Source organism: Dama dama, chromosome 24 (genome assembly GCF_033118175.1).
Source record: "Dama dama isolate Ldn47 chromosome 24, ASM3311817v1, whole genome shotgun sequence".
Lineage (NCBI taxonomy): Eukaryota > Metazoa > Chordata > Mammalia > Artiodactyla > Cervidae > Dama > Dama dama.
This window is the reverse complement of record NC_083704.1, coordinates 60796961-60818460: the sequence shown is the minus strand read 5'-3', so window position 1 is coordinate 60818460 and position 21500 is coordinate 60796961. Positions and strand designations below refer to the sequence as shown.

The window sequence follows — 21500 nt, the reverse complement described above, 5'->3', positions numbered from 1 at the left end:
TTTAATTTGTAAGTTGTCTTTTTACATGACCCAGTGCTACAGTGTGATAGGACAAAATACAGTCACTAACATAACAAATACGATTAAACAATCTGTGTTCTCTAAGTATTTTGTTAGTGACTTGGGGTGCTTTCTATGTTGCTTCGTATGTTGTCCAGACTTTAAGCAACATTTGTTGCACCCACCACTGCTGTATTAAAACCATCATTAAAAAAAAAAAAAAAAAGTCATTTTTGTCTATTGACTGTTTTTAAATTCTACAAGGTGAGAGCACATCCATCTTGTTCATCAAGCCAGCACCTAGCTCCACGCCTGCCAATACAGTGGTGATATATTGCCAGTAAACATTCATTGAATAAATAAATAAATGAATGAAAGACAGTGAATAGGACAAGTTTTTTGCTCTCTTGTAATATAGTCTAGGGGAGAAGGGTTGGCAGATTGGGGTCAGTGCTCTAAGAGTCGATGGTGTTAGATTCAGGGGCTGTGGAGTAATTCGCTGTTAAAAATAATTCTGTGTTTGAATGGCCGAAGCCTGTCTTCAGAACTATTAGAGACTTACAGGGTCTAGCAACACAGGAGGTAGGCCAAGTTGAATGGTTTTTGAGAAGGAAAAAAAAAGAGAGGATAGAAGTGACAGTAGGTGAAGAATCCAGAAATCAGTCCCTTTGATGACCCTTGGAAAGAATGAATGTGTGTATTGCCCAGAGAGTAAAAGAGATGACCAGAGAACCAGGTGATACTGTTGGCCTCAGAAACAAAACTAAGATGATCCTCAGATAGAACTACGGGGCATGAATGAGCTACATGGTCACTGAAGAAGTGTGGGAATGACAGGAAGAAGTGTACTGAGAAACTCCCCACACTCCCTTCATGTCCATAGATAGGGAAAAGTGAAGAGCAGTTACTTATTGATGTTCCTTTAAAGAGTTGACATGTTTCCCCCTTAACTCACCTGGTACTCTATCCCTGCTGCGCCTGATTTATTAAAAGTGATGATTCAGTCACTTCAAAGAGTAGGAGTCAGTGAAGGCCAATGGTGGTAAACTGGCCTGAGAATTAGATTCCAGTTCCAGCTCCATCCCTCCCTAGCTGTTTGACCTGGAGAATTTACTTCTCATTTGGGATCCCCATTTCCTCATCTTATTAATAGATCCTTAGACCCGCAAAGGGCTTCTCTCACTCGAAAATGATATCCTTCTGCCAGCTTTATCCTTCTTATAATCCATCATAATCTTAAGGACACTTTAGTAAACTTGCACTAAGTTCATTTTTTAAAAATTGGAGAGACTGTACAATCCAAAGGCAAGATTGAGGTGATGATAGGTAACTGGGTGAGGTACTGCCACTTAACAGGAATAAGGAGCTTTCTGGGCGGCTCAGACGGTCAGGAGTCTGCCTGCAGTGCAGGAGACCCAGGTTTGATACCTGGGTGGGGAAGGTCTCCTGGAGAAGGGAATGGCAACCCACTTCAGTATTCTTGCCTGGAGAATCCCATGAACAAACGAGCCCAGAGGGCTACAGTCCATGGGGTTGCAAAGAGTTGGATATGACTGAGTGACTTAACACACACACACACACAACAGGAATAAAGCCAAAATTTGCCTTTCAGACTCAGGCACATTTTGGAACATTGAGTATCTGTAGGCAGCGCGTGGGTACTAAGTTGCTTCAGTTGTGTCTGACTCTTGGCAACTCTGTGGGCTGAAACCTGCCAGCTCCTTTGTCCATGGGATTTTCTAGGCAAGAAGACTGCAGTAGGTTGCCGTGCCCTCCTCCAGCGGATCTCCCCAAACCAGGGATCGATCCCAGTCTCTTAATCTCCTACATTGGCAGGTGAGTTCTTTACTCCTCGTACCACCTGGGAAGCCCTATCTGTAGGCCAAATGGGGTTTAAATTTTTGTTCAGTTTTATTAGCAAAAAGGAAAATGTTCTTGACTTATTTTTATCTATCATAACTTCAACCAAGAATCTTGGATTAATCACACTTTTAAATGTTGTGTCGTTGTGCAAAATTTCCCATTGAGAAGAAGAAGAAACTCGTTTATTGAGAGAAGACCCTGATGCTGGAAAAGATTGAGGACAGGGGGAGAAGGGGGTGACAGAGGATGAGATGATTGGATGGCTTCATCGACTCCATGGACATGAGTTTGAGCAAGCTCCAGGAGATAGTGAAGGATGGGGAAGCCTGGCGTGCTGCAGTCCCGGACATGAGTTTGAGCAAGCTCCAGGAGATAGTGAAGGATGGGGAAGCCTGGCGTGCTGCAGTCCCTGGGGTCGCAAAGAGTCAAACACGACCTAGCGACTGAACAACAACAACAGCCGCAAACAGAAAAGAACTAGTTCTACACACAGCTGTAATTCCCTCAGCCCTTTAGACTGTCAAGAAAGTTCCTTTAGCTCAATCACCTTAATAAAGGTGTTTTGGTTTTTAGAAGTTTATACACGATGGAATTGCCCAACTCTCCACTGGATTCTGTGCTGCGGAGACCCAGTTAAGTCTTCTTCCCACCAAGCTATTGCCCCACAACTGTCAAGGGAGCTTTTGCTAGTCTCTTGTAGGATGACGAGTTACTCAATATAGATGAACCAGATATGTATGTATTCCGCTCGGGGACTACTGGGATCAGCGTATTCAGAGATTTATTACCACCTGATATTCTGCCCCATGTGGGGGCATCTTTTTAAATCCACAAGTCACTGCAATTCCATGAGGCCACTTGTGTGATAGGAGGAGGCCTGCTCCCACATTGAAATTTGGCACAGATAGCGTTTCTCTTTGCCAAAAAGGTCAAAGGCCTTGAGCAAGAAGCCAGCTTTTTCCTGATTACAAAACTGACCACAATTCCTCTCCAACCTATCACTGTCAGTCTTTTTTTTTTTTTTTTCCCCCTTTCTGGTAATGCATTATTCCTCTCAGGGAGAACTCCACATTTTTCATGATGATATGGAATCTATCCTTCCAGCGTTAATGAACGTTCACACATCAGCTGATATATATGCTATGGATGGATAAACTTAAGTTTTTGAGAAACAGACCCTGATATATAAAATGTAAGCTGTCTCAGGCCCTGTCTCCAGTCTATTAATGCTTCAGTTTTAGAGAATCTGGATCGCTGTGTCATTTTTTTTTTTACAGACTTCACAAAGTAATAGAGTAAATACCTCAGGACAGAACATTTCAGTAGCTGATGGCAAGTTTTATAAACACATACTTGAATTCAAACATTTTCTTCACATATCAGATGATATGACTAGAGATTCAACCAAGGGTGGGCAGACAGAAAAAAAAAAAAAAAAAAACTATCCAAGTAAGTTTCACTAGTATTTCATAACCCAGAGATGTAAAGTTTTCCATTTTAGAATCAAGTGAGGATTGAACTGTGTCTTTGCGCTCAGAGTTCTCAGCACTCTCCTGCCCCCGCCCCTCCCAAGACACGAGGGTCACTGGCGAGACAGTGTGGCAATGTTTTCCCTGTAATGTACCAGGTCTTGCCAAAGCAGTGAACAGCGCTATGACAAAACAGTTTGTCACAGCTGGTCTCCAGCAGGAGGGTGCCAGCCAGTCCACCCAGGCCTGGTCCTCTGTGTGTTTATCCCCACCTCCCCCAAACGTTTGGAAGCGGATGCCTTGACTCATTGGTGCATTCCCAAGTTTTACTGCCACACATCTTTTTCTTTGAACGGAACTGGCGTTTTGCAAGAAATAGACCAAATATCAGTGGGAGTCACGGCAAATCCCTGTTCCGCGCTGTGATGGGTGAGACCCTGGGAGGTCCTCTTACTGACCCAGAGAGCGAGCCCTTTGCGGTCACAGCGTCTGCAAGTACCTCACAAGGTAAAGTCAGCTCCAGATTTGGCTGTCGGTATACGCTGAAGGTACACCGTGTCGGCATCACAGAAGGGTGAACTTGATCTTGTGGCTTGTCTTCCAAGTGATGTCTGTGTGTGTAGGTCAGTGTTTTGATGCTTAACTTGCTGCTGTTGCGTTCACTTAAAGCATACTCAGAGCTTTTTCTTTTAAAGAACAGACAACTAAATCCAGATTTTATTTCTGTTCCTGACTCCTATGTCCTGAATTTAAGTATTCAAGGTATATTTATATCCAAAGAAATTCTACTTGTTTTCATCGGGTTGGCCAAAAGACTTGTTCGGGTTTTTCTGTATAATCTTACAAAGAACCCAAAGGAACTTTTTGGGCTACCTAACATGTTCTGGGTTGACATATGTTTTCCCCAAATACCTAAGGTCTTCTCAGAATATCTTTCCTCCTTTTAGCCTTGTGTGTTACGTATCTCTCATGGCCGCATTTATTCATCTTAAAGTACGCTCAACATGTTTTTGCTCTACTTTGGAATCTAGATACTTGCGTGGACATTTTATTTCTCTCAAAGAATTGTAAGCATCCAGGGTATAGGACCAAGTTTTATTCTTTATATTTCCTAGGGTGCGAAACATAGTGTTTAATGCTTTGTAGAATAGCGTGGAGACCTTGGGGAAGGCCTGTTCTAAGCATCTCATTTTACTGTTGCATGCTAAGTCAATGATTATTACTTTTACTCGAATATTAAAGATTCAATTAGATACTTCATTTTCAGCATTTCTTTCTTGGCCTTTGCAAAATGTAAGTTTTTTATTTCTATAGCTCCTTCTACTGGAGCATATTAGCACAGCTATTTCTCTTTTATGCTATATCATATTTATTTCTTTTATTCCCCCTTCTTGTAGATACTACGTAAAAATTCATTGTGTTAGCTAGTCTGATTCACATTTTACAACATAAATGCTAAAGTGTTAAAATTAAGTTGCTTAATTGTTGAAATGGATGGCTTTACATTTTGATGTTTTAATTTCTCTGAAAATCTGAAGTTTGAACATATTAATCACAGAATTTTTTAAACATTGAGCTTTTTAAAAGTTAAGAAAAAAATTTCCTGAAGTGACATTTCATTTTATTGTGACATTTGGATTCAATGTATATTTCTGTCACCTGGCTCTCTTAAATGGGAGTTTAGTCTTATTATATTACATAAAATCCTGTTATTCTGTTTTCCTACAAACCATAAAAAGTATTGTTGTTTCTCCAGTTATTAATTTAATCTGCATCAGGGCAGAATGTCCAATCTATATTAAAATAATTCTTGTGTCACAATTTGACAGTTTTGTCTGTTTGAAAAGAATATGTCCAGAATGCAGTGCAACAAATATTTTAGGTTAACTTAAGCAAATATGTTTATGGTAAGGGATAGTTATGGATTTTGCGTTAGTTTTCATTCTGCACTAACCTCTTTATTTTTATACCTTGAATTTGCCCTGGGTGTAATTTTTGTGTGTCTCAGATCCCTTTCAAAAGAATAACCCAGTACTTTTCTTCTTAATTAAGATGGTACAGAATAGAATTACTAGCAGTTAAGAAATTATATATTGTACCAATTATTTAACGCTCATGTTAAATGATCTCTGATTACTCTTTATTCATAAATGTTTTTTTCTGTCAAAAATATGTTTCTAAAGGCCAAAGACCCGTGATAGTTCACTTCTACTGTATTTTGTAGATGGCCACTTAAATACTTTACTGTTGCCAAAACAAACAAACCTGAAAATAAATTGGGAACGTGGTCATCATTAGCTAATCGAGGCCAGCAGAGATGAAAGCCTATAGAGATTTAGGTACCTGGCCTTGGTACAGGAATTTATCTGGCTTCTCTTCCTCATCACAGGCAAAGGGAAATAAGGGTGTTGCAAAGATCTGGGTGTTGCTATTGAAGGCAGAGTGGCTCCCTGAGTGTGAACGGTCCAGATTTCCAGCCATACGGGTCCCTTTCATGGACTTAAAAACTCCTCTCTGTGTAGCCTCTGTGCCCAAAGGGGAGTACTGCGTGTTTTCCTGGGCTTCATTATCACCGTGATTCCACGTATCTTATTCCCCTTTTTGTTTTCCTCATGAGCTTTTCAAGGAACCCCAAGTAACCCCATGCTGGCCGTGAATCCGTTTCCACTAGAGAAACTGGCGAGGTTGAAGGGACGCGTCCATAAACTGAAGCTGAACATGCCTCCCGCTTTCAGTGCCAGACTTAGTCCTGGGTGAATTCTCTAATTTTAAGTTGTTGCACCAGAGCACTGAAAGATGATGACACGCTTGTCCTTTGGAACTGATTGAGCAATGGAAGTGTGCCTTAGAGACACGACAAATGCTGCAATAGATGATTCTTTGAAACGAGAGTCTCTCCTGAGAGAGGGGCGAGTGATGGATTGCCGCCGTTTCTACTGAGGGAGACTTAAACTGTGGCCGTGTGGCTCCAGGCAGCTGTGTGCTTGGAAGCATTAGATGAACTGAGCCCAGGCTTTTACCTTTCCAGAAGTTCTGAGGGACCCATGTGATGTCAGGAAATGGAACTCCTGAACTTGTCCTGGCCATGTGCTTTCTGTGTGAATGTAAGCGTGCCATCCATCCCCTCTGCCCTCTGCACATGCGTTAACAGAAAATGCAGGGCTGTTGTGAGGACGGAGTGACACCAGACGCCCTCTGTGACGTCCATTGTCCTGGGCTTGTAGTGGTAATCACTTACGGATAGCATTTTAAGGAATATGGAGGGAAAAAACGGCAGGATTCCTTATGCATCAAAATGAGTGGCAGTTTTAAGTGTGATGAGGCCTCTGTATAACCTCTCTTGAATGTTTTGATAAGGAAACGATCAGACTTAGAAAAAGCATCCTCATGTCTGATTTTTTTTTTAAAATGGGCCAGTTACCTCCCAATTTCATTAACATTTGTCTATAAAGAGATTGAATTTCCACAAGTTCAATCATTCTTTGTGCCTAAATGAGGGCAATGGTTGTATGTTTTCTTCTCAGAGACATTGAAAAAGTGTCTTTGGTTATAATATTCTCTATATGATGAAGATTTAGGTCACTGACAGCTCCAGATTTCATGATCTCACAAGTAATAACAGTTCAGGGAGTTTTTCTAGAATTTTACTGTTGTCCATAATAATGTTTTCCTTAGTATGAGTGAGTGAAAGTCAGTCGGTCGTGTCCGACTCGTTGCAACACCATGGACTGTAGCCCACCAGGCTTCTCTGTCCATGGGATTCTCCAGGCAAGAACACTGGAGTGGATAGCCGTTCCCTTCTCCAGGGGACCTTCCTGAGCCGGGGATCGAACCCAGGTCTCCTGCATTGCAGGCAGATTCTTTCCCGTCCGAGCCACCAGTGAAGCCCTTTCCTTAATAGTATGGCTCTAGTTTTATCATTTATTTCTGATTTAACTGTTCAAATTTGTTTTCTGATCACCAGGATATAGTAGATTTGGCAGATTTCTAGACTCTGGGAATCTCCTTTTTATGTTTCCGAAAACTGTCATTTCTCTTGTACATTCTCCCCAAATTATGAATTATAGGAAACACCCCAAATATACGTCGTTTATATTAAGTGCTTACAAGAAAAACATAGCACTTTAAAATTTTTTATTTTCCCCAACAAAGCCTAAGGAACACGACTTGTCTTCAAAGCTCATGCTCCTGGTTAATCGCTCAGTCGTGTTCTTCTCTTTGCGACTTCATGGACTGTAGCCCAGCAGGCTCCTCTGTCCACAGTATTTTCCAGGCAAAAATACTGGAGTGGATTGCCATTCCCTCCTCTGGGGGATCTTCCCGACCCAGGGGTCGAACCTGAGTTTCCTGTGCCTCCTGCGTCGCAGAGATTCTTTACCACTGAGCCACCGGGAAAGCCTGCCAGCAACTATCTGTATAAACTGCAATATAAATCCATATAAATGGCAGTGTAAAACATGGGTCGTTAAGTGAAAAACAATTTTTATACCTCTGATAGAGGTTGTCGTGGATTATTACCTTTATCAGCATTCTCACTTATAACTTGAATAAGATAAGCTGGAGGAGATTCTGAAATCATCATAGCTCTTTGTAAGGTACATATTCTTTGTGTCAGAGGAAATCTGACCAAAGCAAATTTCTTAATTATATTAGATCAGTGGAACAGACACAAAGTTTCTGTTATTTTAGCTTCCTTTGAACACCCTTATATTAGGCTTTAGAAAGCTGTCCAGAAAACGCCTTTTGTCCACCTACTAGTGTTGAGTTATTTGTGCAAATATGTGGTAGAAAAACGAATCAGACTCATTTGAATAGGACTGAGTTTCTATAAACCTCTACCAGATTACTTTTTTTGTGTGTGTAGACAGTTTTGTACCTGTAACTAATTTAGAGACACGGGCATTGCACATGTATTTGATAGCAACTGCTATTGGAATCAAGACCACGTGGCTGCCTGAGTACATAGTTTTTTAGGCCCACGTAATTTTTAGTTGAGAAAGGGATTGCCAACACAAGATTGAGGTTCCCACAAGTGGCAAATGGTTTACATTAGAAAGTAGATTTAAAACAGCAACTGTCGATTACCTACAGGAGAATTATCCCTCATTACCTCATTCCAGGATTTCTGTACAGCCTTATAGCTGACCTTCTAAATGAGAAACTGTCAGCCAGCCAATCCAATCTGCCAGATAAGTGGTCCTAAAAGCCTATCTTTATTACCCATCTTCTAATACACACTGAGCATCTACAATATAATAAGTACGAGGCACCAGCAGGAACACTGGCTTTCAGGGCTCTTTGTAATCTGTTTCTACCTTATGTATCTTATTTCCCTCCAATCCGAGAGACTGGCCTGCCTTGCTCTAACTGGACCAATGTCATTGTCCCAAGGACAAGCCACACTCACTTTTCCCTCCAAGACTACCATGTCCTGGAATACCTCTCCTGATTCTTCCACCTTTGCCAGCCCTCTCTGTCCTTCAAGGTCAGGTTCAGGTGTCGTCTTCTCCATGAAACACTCCCTGGATACGTTACCATTAATCGCTCTCCCTATCCCATAAAGGACTGTGTGTCTTCTCTCCCCTCCACTGCCCCTGAGGACCATCTCAGTCTCCTGAGAGGTTTACCTGAGTCTGCCTTAGCCCCAACAGCCTAGTCTCAACCCAGAGGGATCCCGTTAAAGTGGAAGTCAGGTCTGTCCTTGTGCTCAACACCGTTCAGTGAACCCCCCTTCTCTTAAACGTAAGCCCCATACCCCTGCCTCACCACTGTCAACAGCCCTCCTACCCCTGTCTGCCCTTCACCCCCTCTCTGCAGCCACATTCGCCTCTTTGCTATTCCTCCCCCGTTCCGCACTGCTCCTGCCTTAGTGCTTTCGCTCCAGCTCTTGCATCTTCCTGGAATTCTCTTCCTTTGACACCTTGGCTGACTCTCAGCTCCTCCTAATCTCTGCTCAGCTCTTACCTTCATGTGAGGATTGCTTTGACCCCCTGTTGAATTATCTGTCCTCCCCATGGGCCTTCCCCTCCCCCTGCTCTACATTTTCTCATGTCTAAAGCATTCCTCATCCTCTAGCCTCCCATATAATTAACTTACTCTCCGTATTTATTGTGTGTTGTCTGCTTTATCCCACTAGCACATTAACTCCATGAAGTCAGCGATCTTTGTCTAGTTTGTTCATCCACTGACACATCCCAACTACCTGGAATATGCTCGGTGAATAGCAAGGCTCAATGACACTTGTTCAATGAAAGAATAAAAACCCTCTAGAATTTTTGGTCTGTATCACAGTGTTTAACCCTTAATTTGAGACTGCCTGATATTATTCTCTGTTTTAAAGATTCCCTAAGCCAAGTTATATAGTCACTGAGGATAAGATCCAAGTTTTATATTTCCTTTTATTCCACCAGTATCTAACATGTAATAGGTGTCTGTTAACTTCTTGTTGACTTATTAAGAACATGCTGGTCTTCCATGGTACTTTTCTGAGATCAGACATTGGAATCTATTTAGTGTGTAAAAATGAAAGTTTAGTGTGCGCTGAGTAACATTCTAAAATGGATGCTAATATAAGCAAACCATGTGATATATGTGCTAAAAACCAAGTACAAAGATACTATGGATTACCTATTACTTAGAGTTATTTGCATCATGGCCCTCCACTGATTTGAATATCATTAGTTGGATATCATTTGAATATTAACTTGAATGTGACAAGTTTTTTAATTAGCCAAATGCCTGGCTTCTTTGGCAAGTCTATCTATGTCTTGATACTTGCAGTGTTCACCTGAACTTGAGGAGGCCTATTTGCTAGCAGAAAAGTGCGTTACTTGCTTTAGTAGCTAATATCCCATATATGAAGCCCTTAGAGCACTGCCTGCTATGTCATCAGTGTCCAGATGTTAATTCTGTCTTATCACCTTTAAAATAGAAGTTACCACTCTGGGATAATACAGGTTTACATTATCCATACTACCAAAAGTTTTCTATTTTCAGTTACTTAAATCAGACTTACTTCTTAAGTCTCCTCTAGTCTTCTCCTTAGCATTTTTTCAGAATATCTAGATATTATCTGATCAGTTCAGTTCAATCGCTCAGTCATGTCCGACTCTTTGTGACCCCATGAATTGCAGCACGCCAGGCCTCCCTGTCCATCACCAACTCCCGGAGTTTACTCAAACTCATGTCCATCGAGTTGGTGATGCCATCTAGCCATGTCATCCTCTGTCGTCCCCTTCTCCTCCTGCCCCCAATCCCATAGATGCCCATTATTAGTCATAGTTCTAGAAGAAAAACCAAGGTTCAATTTCTAGTTTTGGCAGAGAGCCAATGGCAGAATCTAGTAACAGAAGTTCTGACATCCTTCACGTGTTCCAGGCACGTGAACACGATGGCCCCCTTCTTTCAGAGAAACTTAGATATTCATTCTTCTTACTCTTTTGCTTTGCATTAGCAATTAAATGTTTTTAATGTGAGATAATTGGATATTACCTTACTGTTGTCTTACCCTTTACCTAAAACTCTGCCTTTTAGTTTTAAAAAACCTATTATGCAGACTGGGCAATTTTGCTTAGTTGATTAAACTATGTCGCTAATAAGACCCAAATGTGTGTCTAAATTTGACCTAATTATGGTCAGGTTTCCATAGAAATCTCTACCATTTACAAGGAATCTCTTTACTATTGATACAGCCACACCTCTCGTCAATTATAAGGTACAAACAATTGACCCAGGAGAAACCAGTCCAGTTTGCAAGTGTTGGTTCTGCATGAAATCTAATCCTGATATTATATTCATTTTGTTATTATTGCTTAAATTAATTCAGGTATTAGAAGGGCCGTGCTAGATGTTGGAAATGAGTATCTTTTCCTTGGATTATCTTTATCAGGAACAATCCAGTCCTAGCCATTCCACTGGCCCTTACAATTCAAACACATCTCTACAGTGAAGAGAGCCCTGATTATTTCAGAAAGTGTGAGTCTCTTTCTCTCTGTTTCTAAAGCACTTACTGTCTGTCTACTTTCTTCTTTTACCAAACATCTTTCACCTGGGTAACGTCTCAAGGTCAAGAACTACATTATATTGTATTTCTTGTGAGACCTGAAGAATACCTTGCACATAGTTTTAGGTCATTGGTTATCTTGATTTAAGATGGCTTTGGCTTTGCATTACTGATTGAGCATGAACTGAGATTAAGATACTGAGAAAGGAAAATTGCCAAAGAAAAGTAAACCAAGGAAAAGTTTTGGGAAGAGAAACACCATAATGAAATACACCATGACTTGTATAAGAAGCAAGGTTATAAAATAGGTCATTGATATAAAGAAGAGGTTAAATTATTAGTATAAAATTGGTAGCTTGGATTTAACCTACTGATATATTTCACTTAAAAAAAAATGTCTCAGAAGACAACTCAACTGATTGAAGCACATTAACCTTCCAAACATAGGACTCTTGATATAGGCATTAGGTTTTAGAGAAAGATTTCCTGCATTATTAAAGAACACAGGGTCTCTATATAACAAAGTAGGCCAAACATATCTAAAACAAGAACATATCTTCGAATACTGACTCCTAGAATGAAATGTGCACCCTTTGAATTTTTACCTGCCCTGTTTACACTGCTTTAAGAACCTGTAGATTAAGACCTACAGTTCATATAAAATTGATTTTTGTGTATGATATAAGAAAGGGGTTGAACCTTTTTTTTCCTCTATGTGGATATCCAATGTATGACCTACCCTATTTATTGAAAAGACTGTCTTTCCTCACTACATTACACTGACATTTTTCATAAACTAGGTGACCATTTACATGTGGCATTGATTCTAGGCTTGCTCTTCTATCACATTGGTCTGTTCTTCTGTCTTTGCACCAACCAATATCTGGTTTTAATGACTGTAGCACTATCATTGGTTCTGGTATCTGGTAGTATAAGTTCTCCAGCATTTTCTTCTCTTCAAGATTGCCTCATCTAGTCTTAGCCCTTTACATTTTCATATAATTTTTTAGGGTCAGCTTGTCATTTTCCACACACACAAAAAAATGCTAAGATTTTGATTGGAATTGTTCCGAATCTATAGATAAATGTGGGGAGAATTGACGATGGTATAATACTGAGCCTTCCAGTGCATGAACATGATACACCCCTGCATTCAAATATTTAGATCTTTTTTCAGTAATACTTTTGAGTTTTCAATGTAGAGATCTTACTGTTGTTCTGATAGATTTTTTTCCCATAGGTACTTGATGATTTTGATGCTATTGTAAAAAATCATTTAAAAATGTCATTTTCTGTTTGTTGTTGGGTTATAGAAATACAGCTGATTTTTTAATATCAACCTTATAGTCAGCAACTTTGCCAAATTTTGTTAACTGTAATGGTTTTGTTGTGTTTTTTTAATACAATCATGTCATCTGTGAGTAATGTTAGTTTTATCTGTACTTTTCTAATTCTGTGTTTTTGTTATTGTTATTGTTGGATTGGATAGGATCTCCAGTGTTTAATAGAAATAATGATAAACTAGTAGCCTTATCTCACTCCTGATCTTAGAAGGAAAGCTTAAGTATTTCACTATCAAGTATGATGGCTACTTATTAGGGGTTTTGTCTTTTTTTAAACAGCTCTTCTTTATCAGATTAATGAAGTTTCCTGCCCTTCCTAGTGAAGAGGTTTTTTAAACTCATGAATGAGTGTTGAATTGTATCAAATGCTTTCATGTAGAACATTTTTCATAATGCTATATTGGCTCAGGAGGAAGAGTTAAAATGAAAATGCTTACATCGAATATTTTAATATGATGTGGCAATATGTTTTAAGATTGTATATATATATGTGTATATGTATATATAATCTCTACATATGTATGTGTATATAGTATAGCTAATGGAAATCTGTGTTTCACTGCATAACCACTGGTGATCTGGCTACATCTGTTTTGACACTTTTGTCCTCAGAGTTTGTTTAGCTTAGGACCATTGTCTTCTCATTAAGAGTGCTTGGCACAGCAGATTGAAAACAAAACAGTAAACAGAAGCGTAGTGTGTCACTCAGTTCGCCAAACTAAACCACTCTGAGTAAGGCCAGCTTTCCCCTCTAGGATAATCGCAGGCCTTTGGAGATGCTTGGGTAGTAAAGTGTTCTTTAAAAACACCTACCCACTCTCTCTCCCTGGTTGCAGGAGGTCCTTTGTGATGGTTGACAAGGAGGCAGAGTCAGGAGAAGCAGTCCTTTGGGGATCTTTGGTGGCTGCCTCCTTTCTAAGTAGTTACACACTTCCGGAGCATTCCTTTCATTTTTTTTTCTCTTTCCCTTCCCACTCGGCCTCCTGTCTCCCATTTTCATTCCCCCGTCACTGCAAAACCCAAATCAAGCTGCACAGAGGGAGATGAGCAGTGGGGAGCACTCCAGTTCTCTGTTTCTGACCTGAGCACCATTCTTCGCTGGCTGCCCGTGTGTGCTAGGCAAGCCCAGATTTTCAACTCGGCCAGAGTAACTACAGTTCAACAGATTCAATCCTGACTAGGTTTCAGTGAGTCTCCCTTTAGAAACATGTTTTCCTAGTACTTGACCAACAGATGACATGTTTTCTCTTCTGCTTTTATCAGAAGAACCAACCTTGAACTAGTTTGACCATGATGAGAAAGAGGGCTTGAATCTCCAGCTCAGGTGGCAGAAGAAATGATCAGTCTGGATGAGGGCATGGTTCTGTCATCTCTCCTCTCACCTGATATCTCAGGACTGGGTTAAACAGCTATCTCAACAAGATATGGCCCATGCAAGAGAAAATGAAGTTTGTAAAAGTGTAAATGAACATTTTCTAAAGCCCTTTGTTGGTCTGAATTTGGAAATTTGCTGTGAGACCTCCTGGCATATTATAAAGAAATGTGCATATAAGGATACATATTAGAATGCTTTCAACCTCTTGAAAGCCAAGGCTGTCAATGGGAGTATCACCAAGATGTCAACCACAGAAGCATTGAATTTGGTTTGTAGTATTGTCTAAGTTGACAACACAATGAAAATGTCTTTTCTTAAACAAATGACACTCTAAGGAATCCATTTTTAATCCTTTTAAACATTAGTAAGTTGTATTAAAAATAGTAAGTTATGTTAACTATATGTACATTTATAAGTTATACATATATTAATAAATTATAAATTACATATGTAATGGGCCAGTGCCTGTCATGGAATAAGTGCCTAAAAATTATTAGCTACTGTTAAACTATGGTGGCTCAGTGGTAAAGAACCCGCCTGTCAGTGCAGGAGACATGGGTTCAAGCCCTGGATCAGGAAGATCCCTGGAGGAGGAAATGCCAGCCCACTGCAGTACTTTTGCCTGGGGATTCCCATGGGCAGAGGAACCTGGTGGGCCACAGTCCATGGGGTCACGAAAGAGTCAGACGCGACTGAGTGACTGAACAATGACAAACGACAACAGTAAGCTATACTTCTGCTGATGGGGCCCAGACTCTTTTTCTTCTGTGATACCAGTGAAGGAAAAGAGATGAAGTGATAGAATCTATCTTTTAAATGCTTGAGTCACAGTCATCTATGAAATGTCATCTGTTGGTCAAGTTTTAAAAATAGTTTCTGATTTTCCTTTATTTTACTTGAAGCTACATTAAATTTTTCTCTACTATTCCAGGTTATTATATGATAATTCCTTTTAAGAGGACTGGGAAACAGGCAGGGAATATATTTCTTTCTTCTAAGGTGAAATCATGGGAAAATGTTGCAATTTAAAGATACTTAATTTTTACCTTTATCAAAGTAATATTTGCACACAGTTTTGGAAGTCAGATTGTGCAAAGCTTTTAATGAAGAATTGCAATCTTTAGTCCATACCCAGTTCCCACTCCTCAGAGGCAGTGATTTTTAACTTTTTAAAACATTTCTCCTGGCTTTTACTACTGTGTCTTAAGATAACATGCTTATACTGCTATTGTAAAATTGTGTCCATCATTACCCACTGACTTCCTACTGTGGTAGCTAAGAATTTATTTAGCCCTTTGCCACCACGGTCCCTTTCCCAAAACACACACTTTTCCTTCCCCCCAACTTCCTAGTGTGGCGATTCATAATTTTAGGTGAAATCAGACATCTGTGCTCACCTTTGAAAGTGTTGCTTACGGTTGAGCCAGACAGTAGGCTGCAGTTCTGCCTCTGACCCTGAATAGCTGTTTGTTTTTCTGGAGTTTATTATTATTATTATTATTATTATCTTTGCTCCCATGTTGTTCTTTTTCTGCATACCTGTCACTAACCCATCCTCAGACTCTCCCTCAGAGTGGGCATTTGCGTGTCTCAGGCCTTGCATTTCTCCAGGGATCCCTCTGCCCTCCTCTGTCCCCCTGTTCCTCTCTCTGTCTAGGAGAAGGTTCTGCTCAGGATCTGGTGTCTTAGGCCTTCCTTCCCCCTCTTCACTGGGTTCCCATCCCTTGCTTCCTGGATGTTTTGTTTCCTTTTTGTTCTGGTGTGGAACTCTAGGAAAGAGGTGACTGTTTTTGAGGCCTTGTATTTCTGAAAATGTCTTTATTCTCCTCTTACACTTGAGTGACGGTTTGGCTGAGTATAAAATTCTAAGTTGGGAATAATTTTTTTTTTGTTTGAAAACACTGCTCTTTTGATTTTCTAGCTTCCAGTGCTGCTCTTGAACAGGTCAGTGTCATTCTGATTCCTGGCCCTTTATATTGGACTTTTTTTTTCCCCTGTCTGGAATCTTTTAGGAAAGTCTCTGTAAAAGCATTCGTCTTTACTGTGATTCCTTTCTGCGTGGTTTAAGTTCTCTCTTGTGTTTTGCTGTTGTTTCAACCAACATAAATCCTTGCCCTTAGTCACTCTAAAGTCAAAGAAAGCCTAAGGGGTAACTTAATGCTTTTCAAGTACATGTGGTAAGGGGCAAATATACAGAAGACAATAACTATCAATTTAGAAAATGAAATTCCAAAATTATAAAGTCCAACAACATAGGTTAGATCATGATTTCACAAACCCTATTGCATCAGACAGTAAACTCTGTGAACATTGTAGTCCATGCCCCCCCCATCCGCTTCTGTATATTCTCATGAATTATTAGCATATAATTCTAAGAAGTCCTGCGGCAAACCCATTTAAACAGGCTTCATGTAGCATTTCCTAAGTTTATTTGCCCACCAGAATTTTTTGTTTTTAATTATTCTGAAAGGAACATCGTTAACATATGTGTAACACAGTTGGGGACATGCCAGATAAGACGTAGACTTTCCTGGCTGCAGAAGAGCAATTAAGCATTGGAATGAGTAACCAGGAGAGGCTGTGGACTCTCCTTTTGCAGAGGCCTTTAAAACAGGACATCTGTTTTAGGCGTAGTCCTGTTTGAACAATAGGACTTCGCTTCTGTTTCTTCCTCTTCCTGTCCCCTAGTGGTAGCGTTGGGGAGCTTTTAGCCCACCTTTTACATGATTCTAGTAATCTGGTGACAAAAATTACCACTGCCACCAATAATTATATTTATAGAGAACTCAATGGCCCCATGCTGGATGCTTTACATGTATTATTTAACTGAATCTTCAATGGCAACTCTGTGAGGTCGGTAGTATGATTGTTTACAGACTAGGGATAGTTAGGTATAAAGAGGTTACAAAATGACAAGCAGAAGGGCAGGATTCAAACCCAGGGCCTCTGACTCACTCCTGGCTCTCCACCTGCAGGTGTTAATGTCCAGAACAGCAGCTTCGTCAACAAACGAACATGTAAAATTCATACATTTATGATGTGAAAACTTAGACTGGTACAGTGCTCACTTTATCAGACTGTTCCCTAAACCTTTTGATGAATTCAGAGTTTATTATTTTTCTTAGAAACAAATTCTACTCCCAGTTTGTTTTTTTTTTTTCCCCATTCTAATTTGTCATCCAGCACATGGCTTCTTGCATGAGAAGGAGCCATTCTCCTTCATGAATTTGATGCCATTCCTGTGTAGGAGTCAAGACTAAAATGTTCATATTGGTAGATATTGGTGTAGGTTAAAAAGTACCCTTTTCAATGTGTTTACATACAGTAACAACTTCCTAATGTAGTACAGAGGATGCTAGAGAAGAAGACAGAAAACCTGGATTCTCATGGGCTCAGCCTCTAGCTCCATACTCACAAGCAAATCACTTGGCCTGCTTTTCTTCATCTGTCAGATGAGGAGCTTAGATGATCTCCAAAAGGCCCTTTCCACTCTAACGTTTTCAGGATAGTTTTTGTCTCTGGGTATCAGCTATTGTAACGGGAGAGGAATTAGGAAATCCGCAGGTCACTGCAGAGTGATTTGAATAGATCAATAAGGAGGGTGACTGGGTGAATCGCATTTAAGAGTACCATGACGCTTGAACAGAGGATGAGATGGCTGGATGGCATCCCCGACTCAATGGACATGAGTTTGAGTGAACTCCAGGAGTTGGTGATGGACAGGGAGGCCTGGCGTGCTGCGATTCATGGGGTCGCAAAGAGTCGGACACGACTGAGCAACTGAACTAAACTGAACTGAACTGACCCTGAACTGAAACAAATGAGACTGGAAAAAAAAAAAACAACAGCAGTGACCAAATGTCTCACTGAGGTCACTTCCAACAAGGCTCCTAAGTTTAAGACCATCTAGGAAAGGCTCTTTCCTGCGCCCACTCTTGTTGCTCAGCTTAATCAGTTGCTTCAGTGAAACCTCTACTGGAGAATTACTCACCCTTTACAGGGCATCCCTTTGAACCTGGCACCTCATAGGTGTTCAGTGAGGGTTTGTTGAAATTAATTGTTATTTGATATAGAACTAGAAGATCCAAGAAGAGATTTATTTTCCTAACCAGTACTAAGTTAGGAAGTCACATGTGCAGGCTGGGCTGTGGAGTTTTAGACCATCTGGGTTGATAACCCAGCTCTGCTCCTTAGTAACTGGTGCAGGCTGTGGAGTTTTAGACCATCTGTGTTCATTCATAATCCAGCTGTGCTTGTTAGTAACTGGGTGGTCTTGGGCAAGTTATTTCCACATCTGTGCCTCGGTTTCCTCTTCTTTAAAGAGAGTTACAAGTATACCTACCTCACAGGACATTGTGAGCGTTAAGTGAGATGATATTTGGCACAAGACTCAGCAAAAATTCAGGGTTCTATTAACACTCAGTTCAGTCACTCAGTTGTGTCCGACTCATTGCGACCCCATGGACTGCAGCACGCCAGGCTTCAGCTAATGTATTTATTAAGGCAAGAGAGAGAGTTGGATAGCATCACCAATTCAGTGGACATGAACTTGGGCAAACTCCAGGAGATAGTGAGGGACAGGGGGTTTGGCGTGTCCATGGGGTCACAAAGAATTGGATATGAAACCTCAATGAGGTACCATTACACGCCAGTCAGAATGGCTGCTATCCAAAAGTCTACAAGCAATAAATGCTGGAGAGGGTGTGGAGAAAAGGGAACCCTCTCACACTGTTGGTGGGAATGCAAACTAGTACAGCCGCTATGGAGAACAGTGTGGAGATTCCTTAAAAAACTGGAAATAGAACTGCCATATGACCCAGCAATCCCACTTCTGGGCATACACACCGAGGAAACCAGATCTGAAAGAGACACGTGCACCCCAATGTTCATCGCAGAACTGTTTATAATAGCCAGGACATGGAAGCAACCTAGATGCCCATCAGCAGACAACTGGATAAGGAAGCTGTGGTACATATACACCATGGAATATTACTCAGCCATTAAAAAGAATTCATTTGAATCAGTTCTAATGAGGTGGATGAAACTGAAGCCCATTATCTAGAGTGAAGTAAGCCAGAAAGAAAAACACCAATACAGTATACTAATGCATATATATGGAATTTAGAAAGATGGTAACGATAACCCTATAGGCAAGACAGAAAAAGACACAGATGTACAGAACAGACTTTTGGACTCTATGGGAGAATGCGAGGGTGGGATGATCTGAGAGAATAGCATTGAAACATGTATATTATCAAGTGTGAAACAGATCGCCAGCCCAGGTTGGGTGCATGAGACAAGTGCTCCGGGCTGGTGCACTGGGAAGACCCAGAGGGATGGGATGGGGAGGGAGGTGAGAGGGGGTTCGGGATGGGGAACACATGTAAATCCATGGCTGATTCATGTCAGTGTATGGCAAAAACCACCACAATATTGTAAAGTAATTAGCCTCCAACTAATAAAAATAATTGTGAAAAAATAAATAAAATAAAAACGCAGAGCCCAATTGGCCCAGGTGATTCTAATCTAACTTTTTTTGGCCAGAATCTTAGGCATGTAAATATTTTGTATAAAAATGCAGTCATTCTGAAAAAAACAAAAAAAAGAATTGGATATGACTTAGCAACTGAACAACAATTATTAAGGAAATGCAGCATTTCCCTGGATATTCTAGAAGGTTTTCTTTTCTTTTCATAGGAGACAGCATAAAACCTGACAGGTAGACTGTATAGTTCTAGTGCTCCGACTTAGCATTTAAAATCTTTCCTGACCCACTTCTGTACTCCAGAACAGTGACGCCTTCTCGGGTGAGAGAAGTTGCTTTACTTTCCATCATATGTCTCTTTGCATGAAATACACTGTAGTTTGGCATATTGCGAAAAAATCTGCTCATGAACTGTCGGAGAGTTTAAAGCCAGGGTTGATGGTCTGAGATAAACGGCACATGTTCGTGTCCTACCCCACAACATCTGCCCCAGGACTGCCGTCTGCTTGAAACACACCTACAGTTGTGAAATTAAGGGCTGTGCCTAATGCAGGGCACTGGTCACCCGGCTGGAAAGTGACGATGCTGCTCCTCACCCCTGAGAAGGGCTGCTGCTCATGCAAGTGGTCTGCTCATGTGTTCTTCCACGGGTAATTGCACGGGGTAACAAAAAACACCTACTCACCTTACAGCTTGGCAGAAACAGTAGCTTATGTTTTCTGGAGACAAAATTAGAAGCAGGCTCCCTGGACCCATCTCTTAAGTCAAAATAAAATAAAACATCTAGGGAACCACTGTGCCTCCCAGTAACTGTGGCCGGTGGAGTACTATTGTTTAGGTCAAGGTGTCCCAGGATGAGAGGACAGGGAGAGGGAAGGAGAGGAAGGAAGGTACATGTCGAACGCTTTGTTTTCATAGAGATGAAGAAGCAAACTGTTTTCTTTCTTTCTTTGTCCTTTCTGTGTAGGGGGGAAAAAAGTTTATAGGACTCTAATCTTTCTGCTGCAATTATCAGAAGAGAAAAACTGAGTATACATTGTTGAGAGGAGGAGGTACAGCTTAAACTGTATTTTATTTATGATAATGAAAGCTACATCTTTTCTGGGGAGCTTCAGTCTTAGCAAAACTAAACTGCTGAGAAAGTATTTTTATTTTTTCCATTTTCCTCAGAGAAATGAATACTTGTTCTGGCCTTCCCTATAAAATATGATCATTGAGTTGGCAAGCATTTAGTAAACAAGGTCTGAAGGAAAAACGGAATAATAAGACACTGTCCTTTGCTCCAAAAACTGGAAATCTAACAGCGGAGATATTTGTTTAAATAATTATACCAAAGTGAAGGAGGTGTACTCAGTGCTGTGGGAACACGGAGAAGGGAGGATATTTTTTTAAGTTGGAGAATTCATGGAAGGTTTCATGGAGCAAGGAGCATGTGGACCAGTATGGGATTTTCCCCACTCCTGTGGGAAAGACAGACGGGCATCGTGACGTGTGATCGTGAGGAATGGGAGGAGTCCGAGGAGTCCCAGAAACGGCGTGAACAGAGACGAGCGGACTAGACAGTGCAGTGTCTGCCCGGGGCACGTGGTGTGAGGGGCCCAAGCACATGACTGCCGAGGGTGGGGTGAGGTCAGGGAGCCCACGTGGGAAATGACACTGAAAAAGTCAGACTGTCGGGGTGCTTGCATGACGGGTGAAGACTTTTAAATTTATTGCACGTCGATCAGTGCTTGACCGCTGCTTTTGCAGCAGATTGCCCTTTAGAAGAAGAGGACAATGAAGTTAGCGTTCTTGGGGGAGGGAGGGGTGTAATCGGTGGAGCACAACGGGCGTTTAGGGCAAGGAAATGTAGGATCCTGTGATGGTGGATCAGGGACGTCATACATTCAGAGCCATAGAATGGATAACACAGAAGAGTGAACCCGACTATAAACTGTGGGTTTTAGTTAGTGATGTATCACTG

General features: G+C 40.9%; 1 protein-coding gene across 4 annotated transcripts in view; it reads left to right on the top strand.

Annotated features, from left to right (window-relative positions):
- PPARG (peroxisome proliferator activated receptor gamma) overlaps window positions 1-21500 on the top strand; it is a 124227-nt gene that overhangs the window by 55872 nt on the left and 46855 nt on the right. The gene's annotated exons all lie outside the window — the stretch shown is intronic.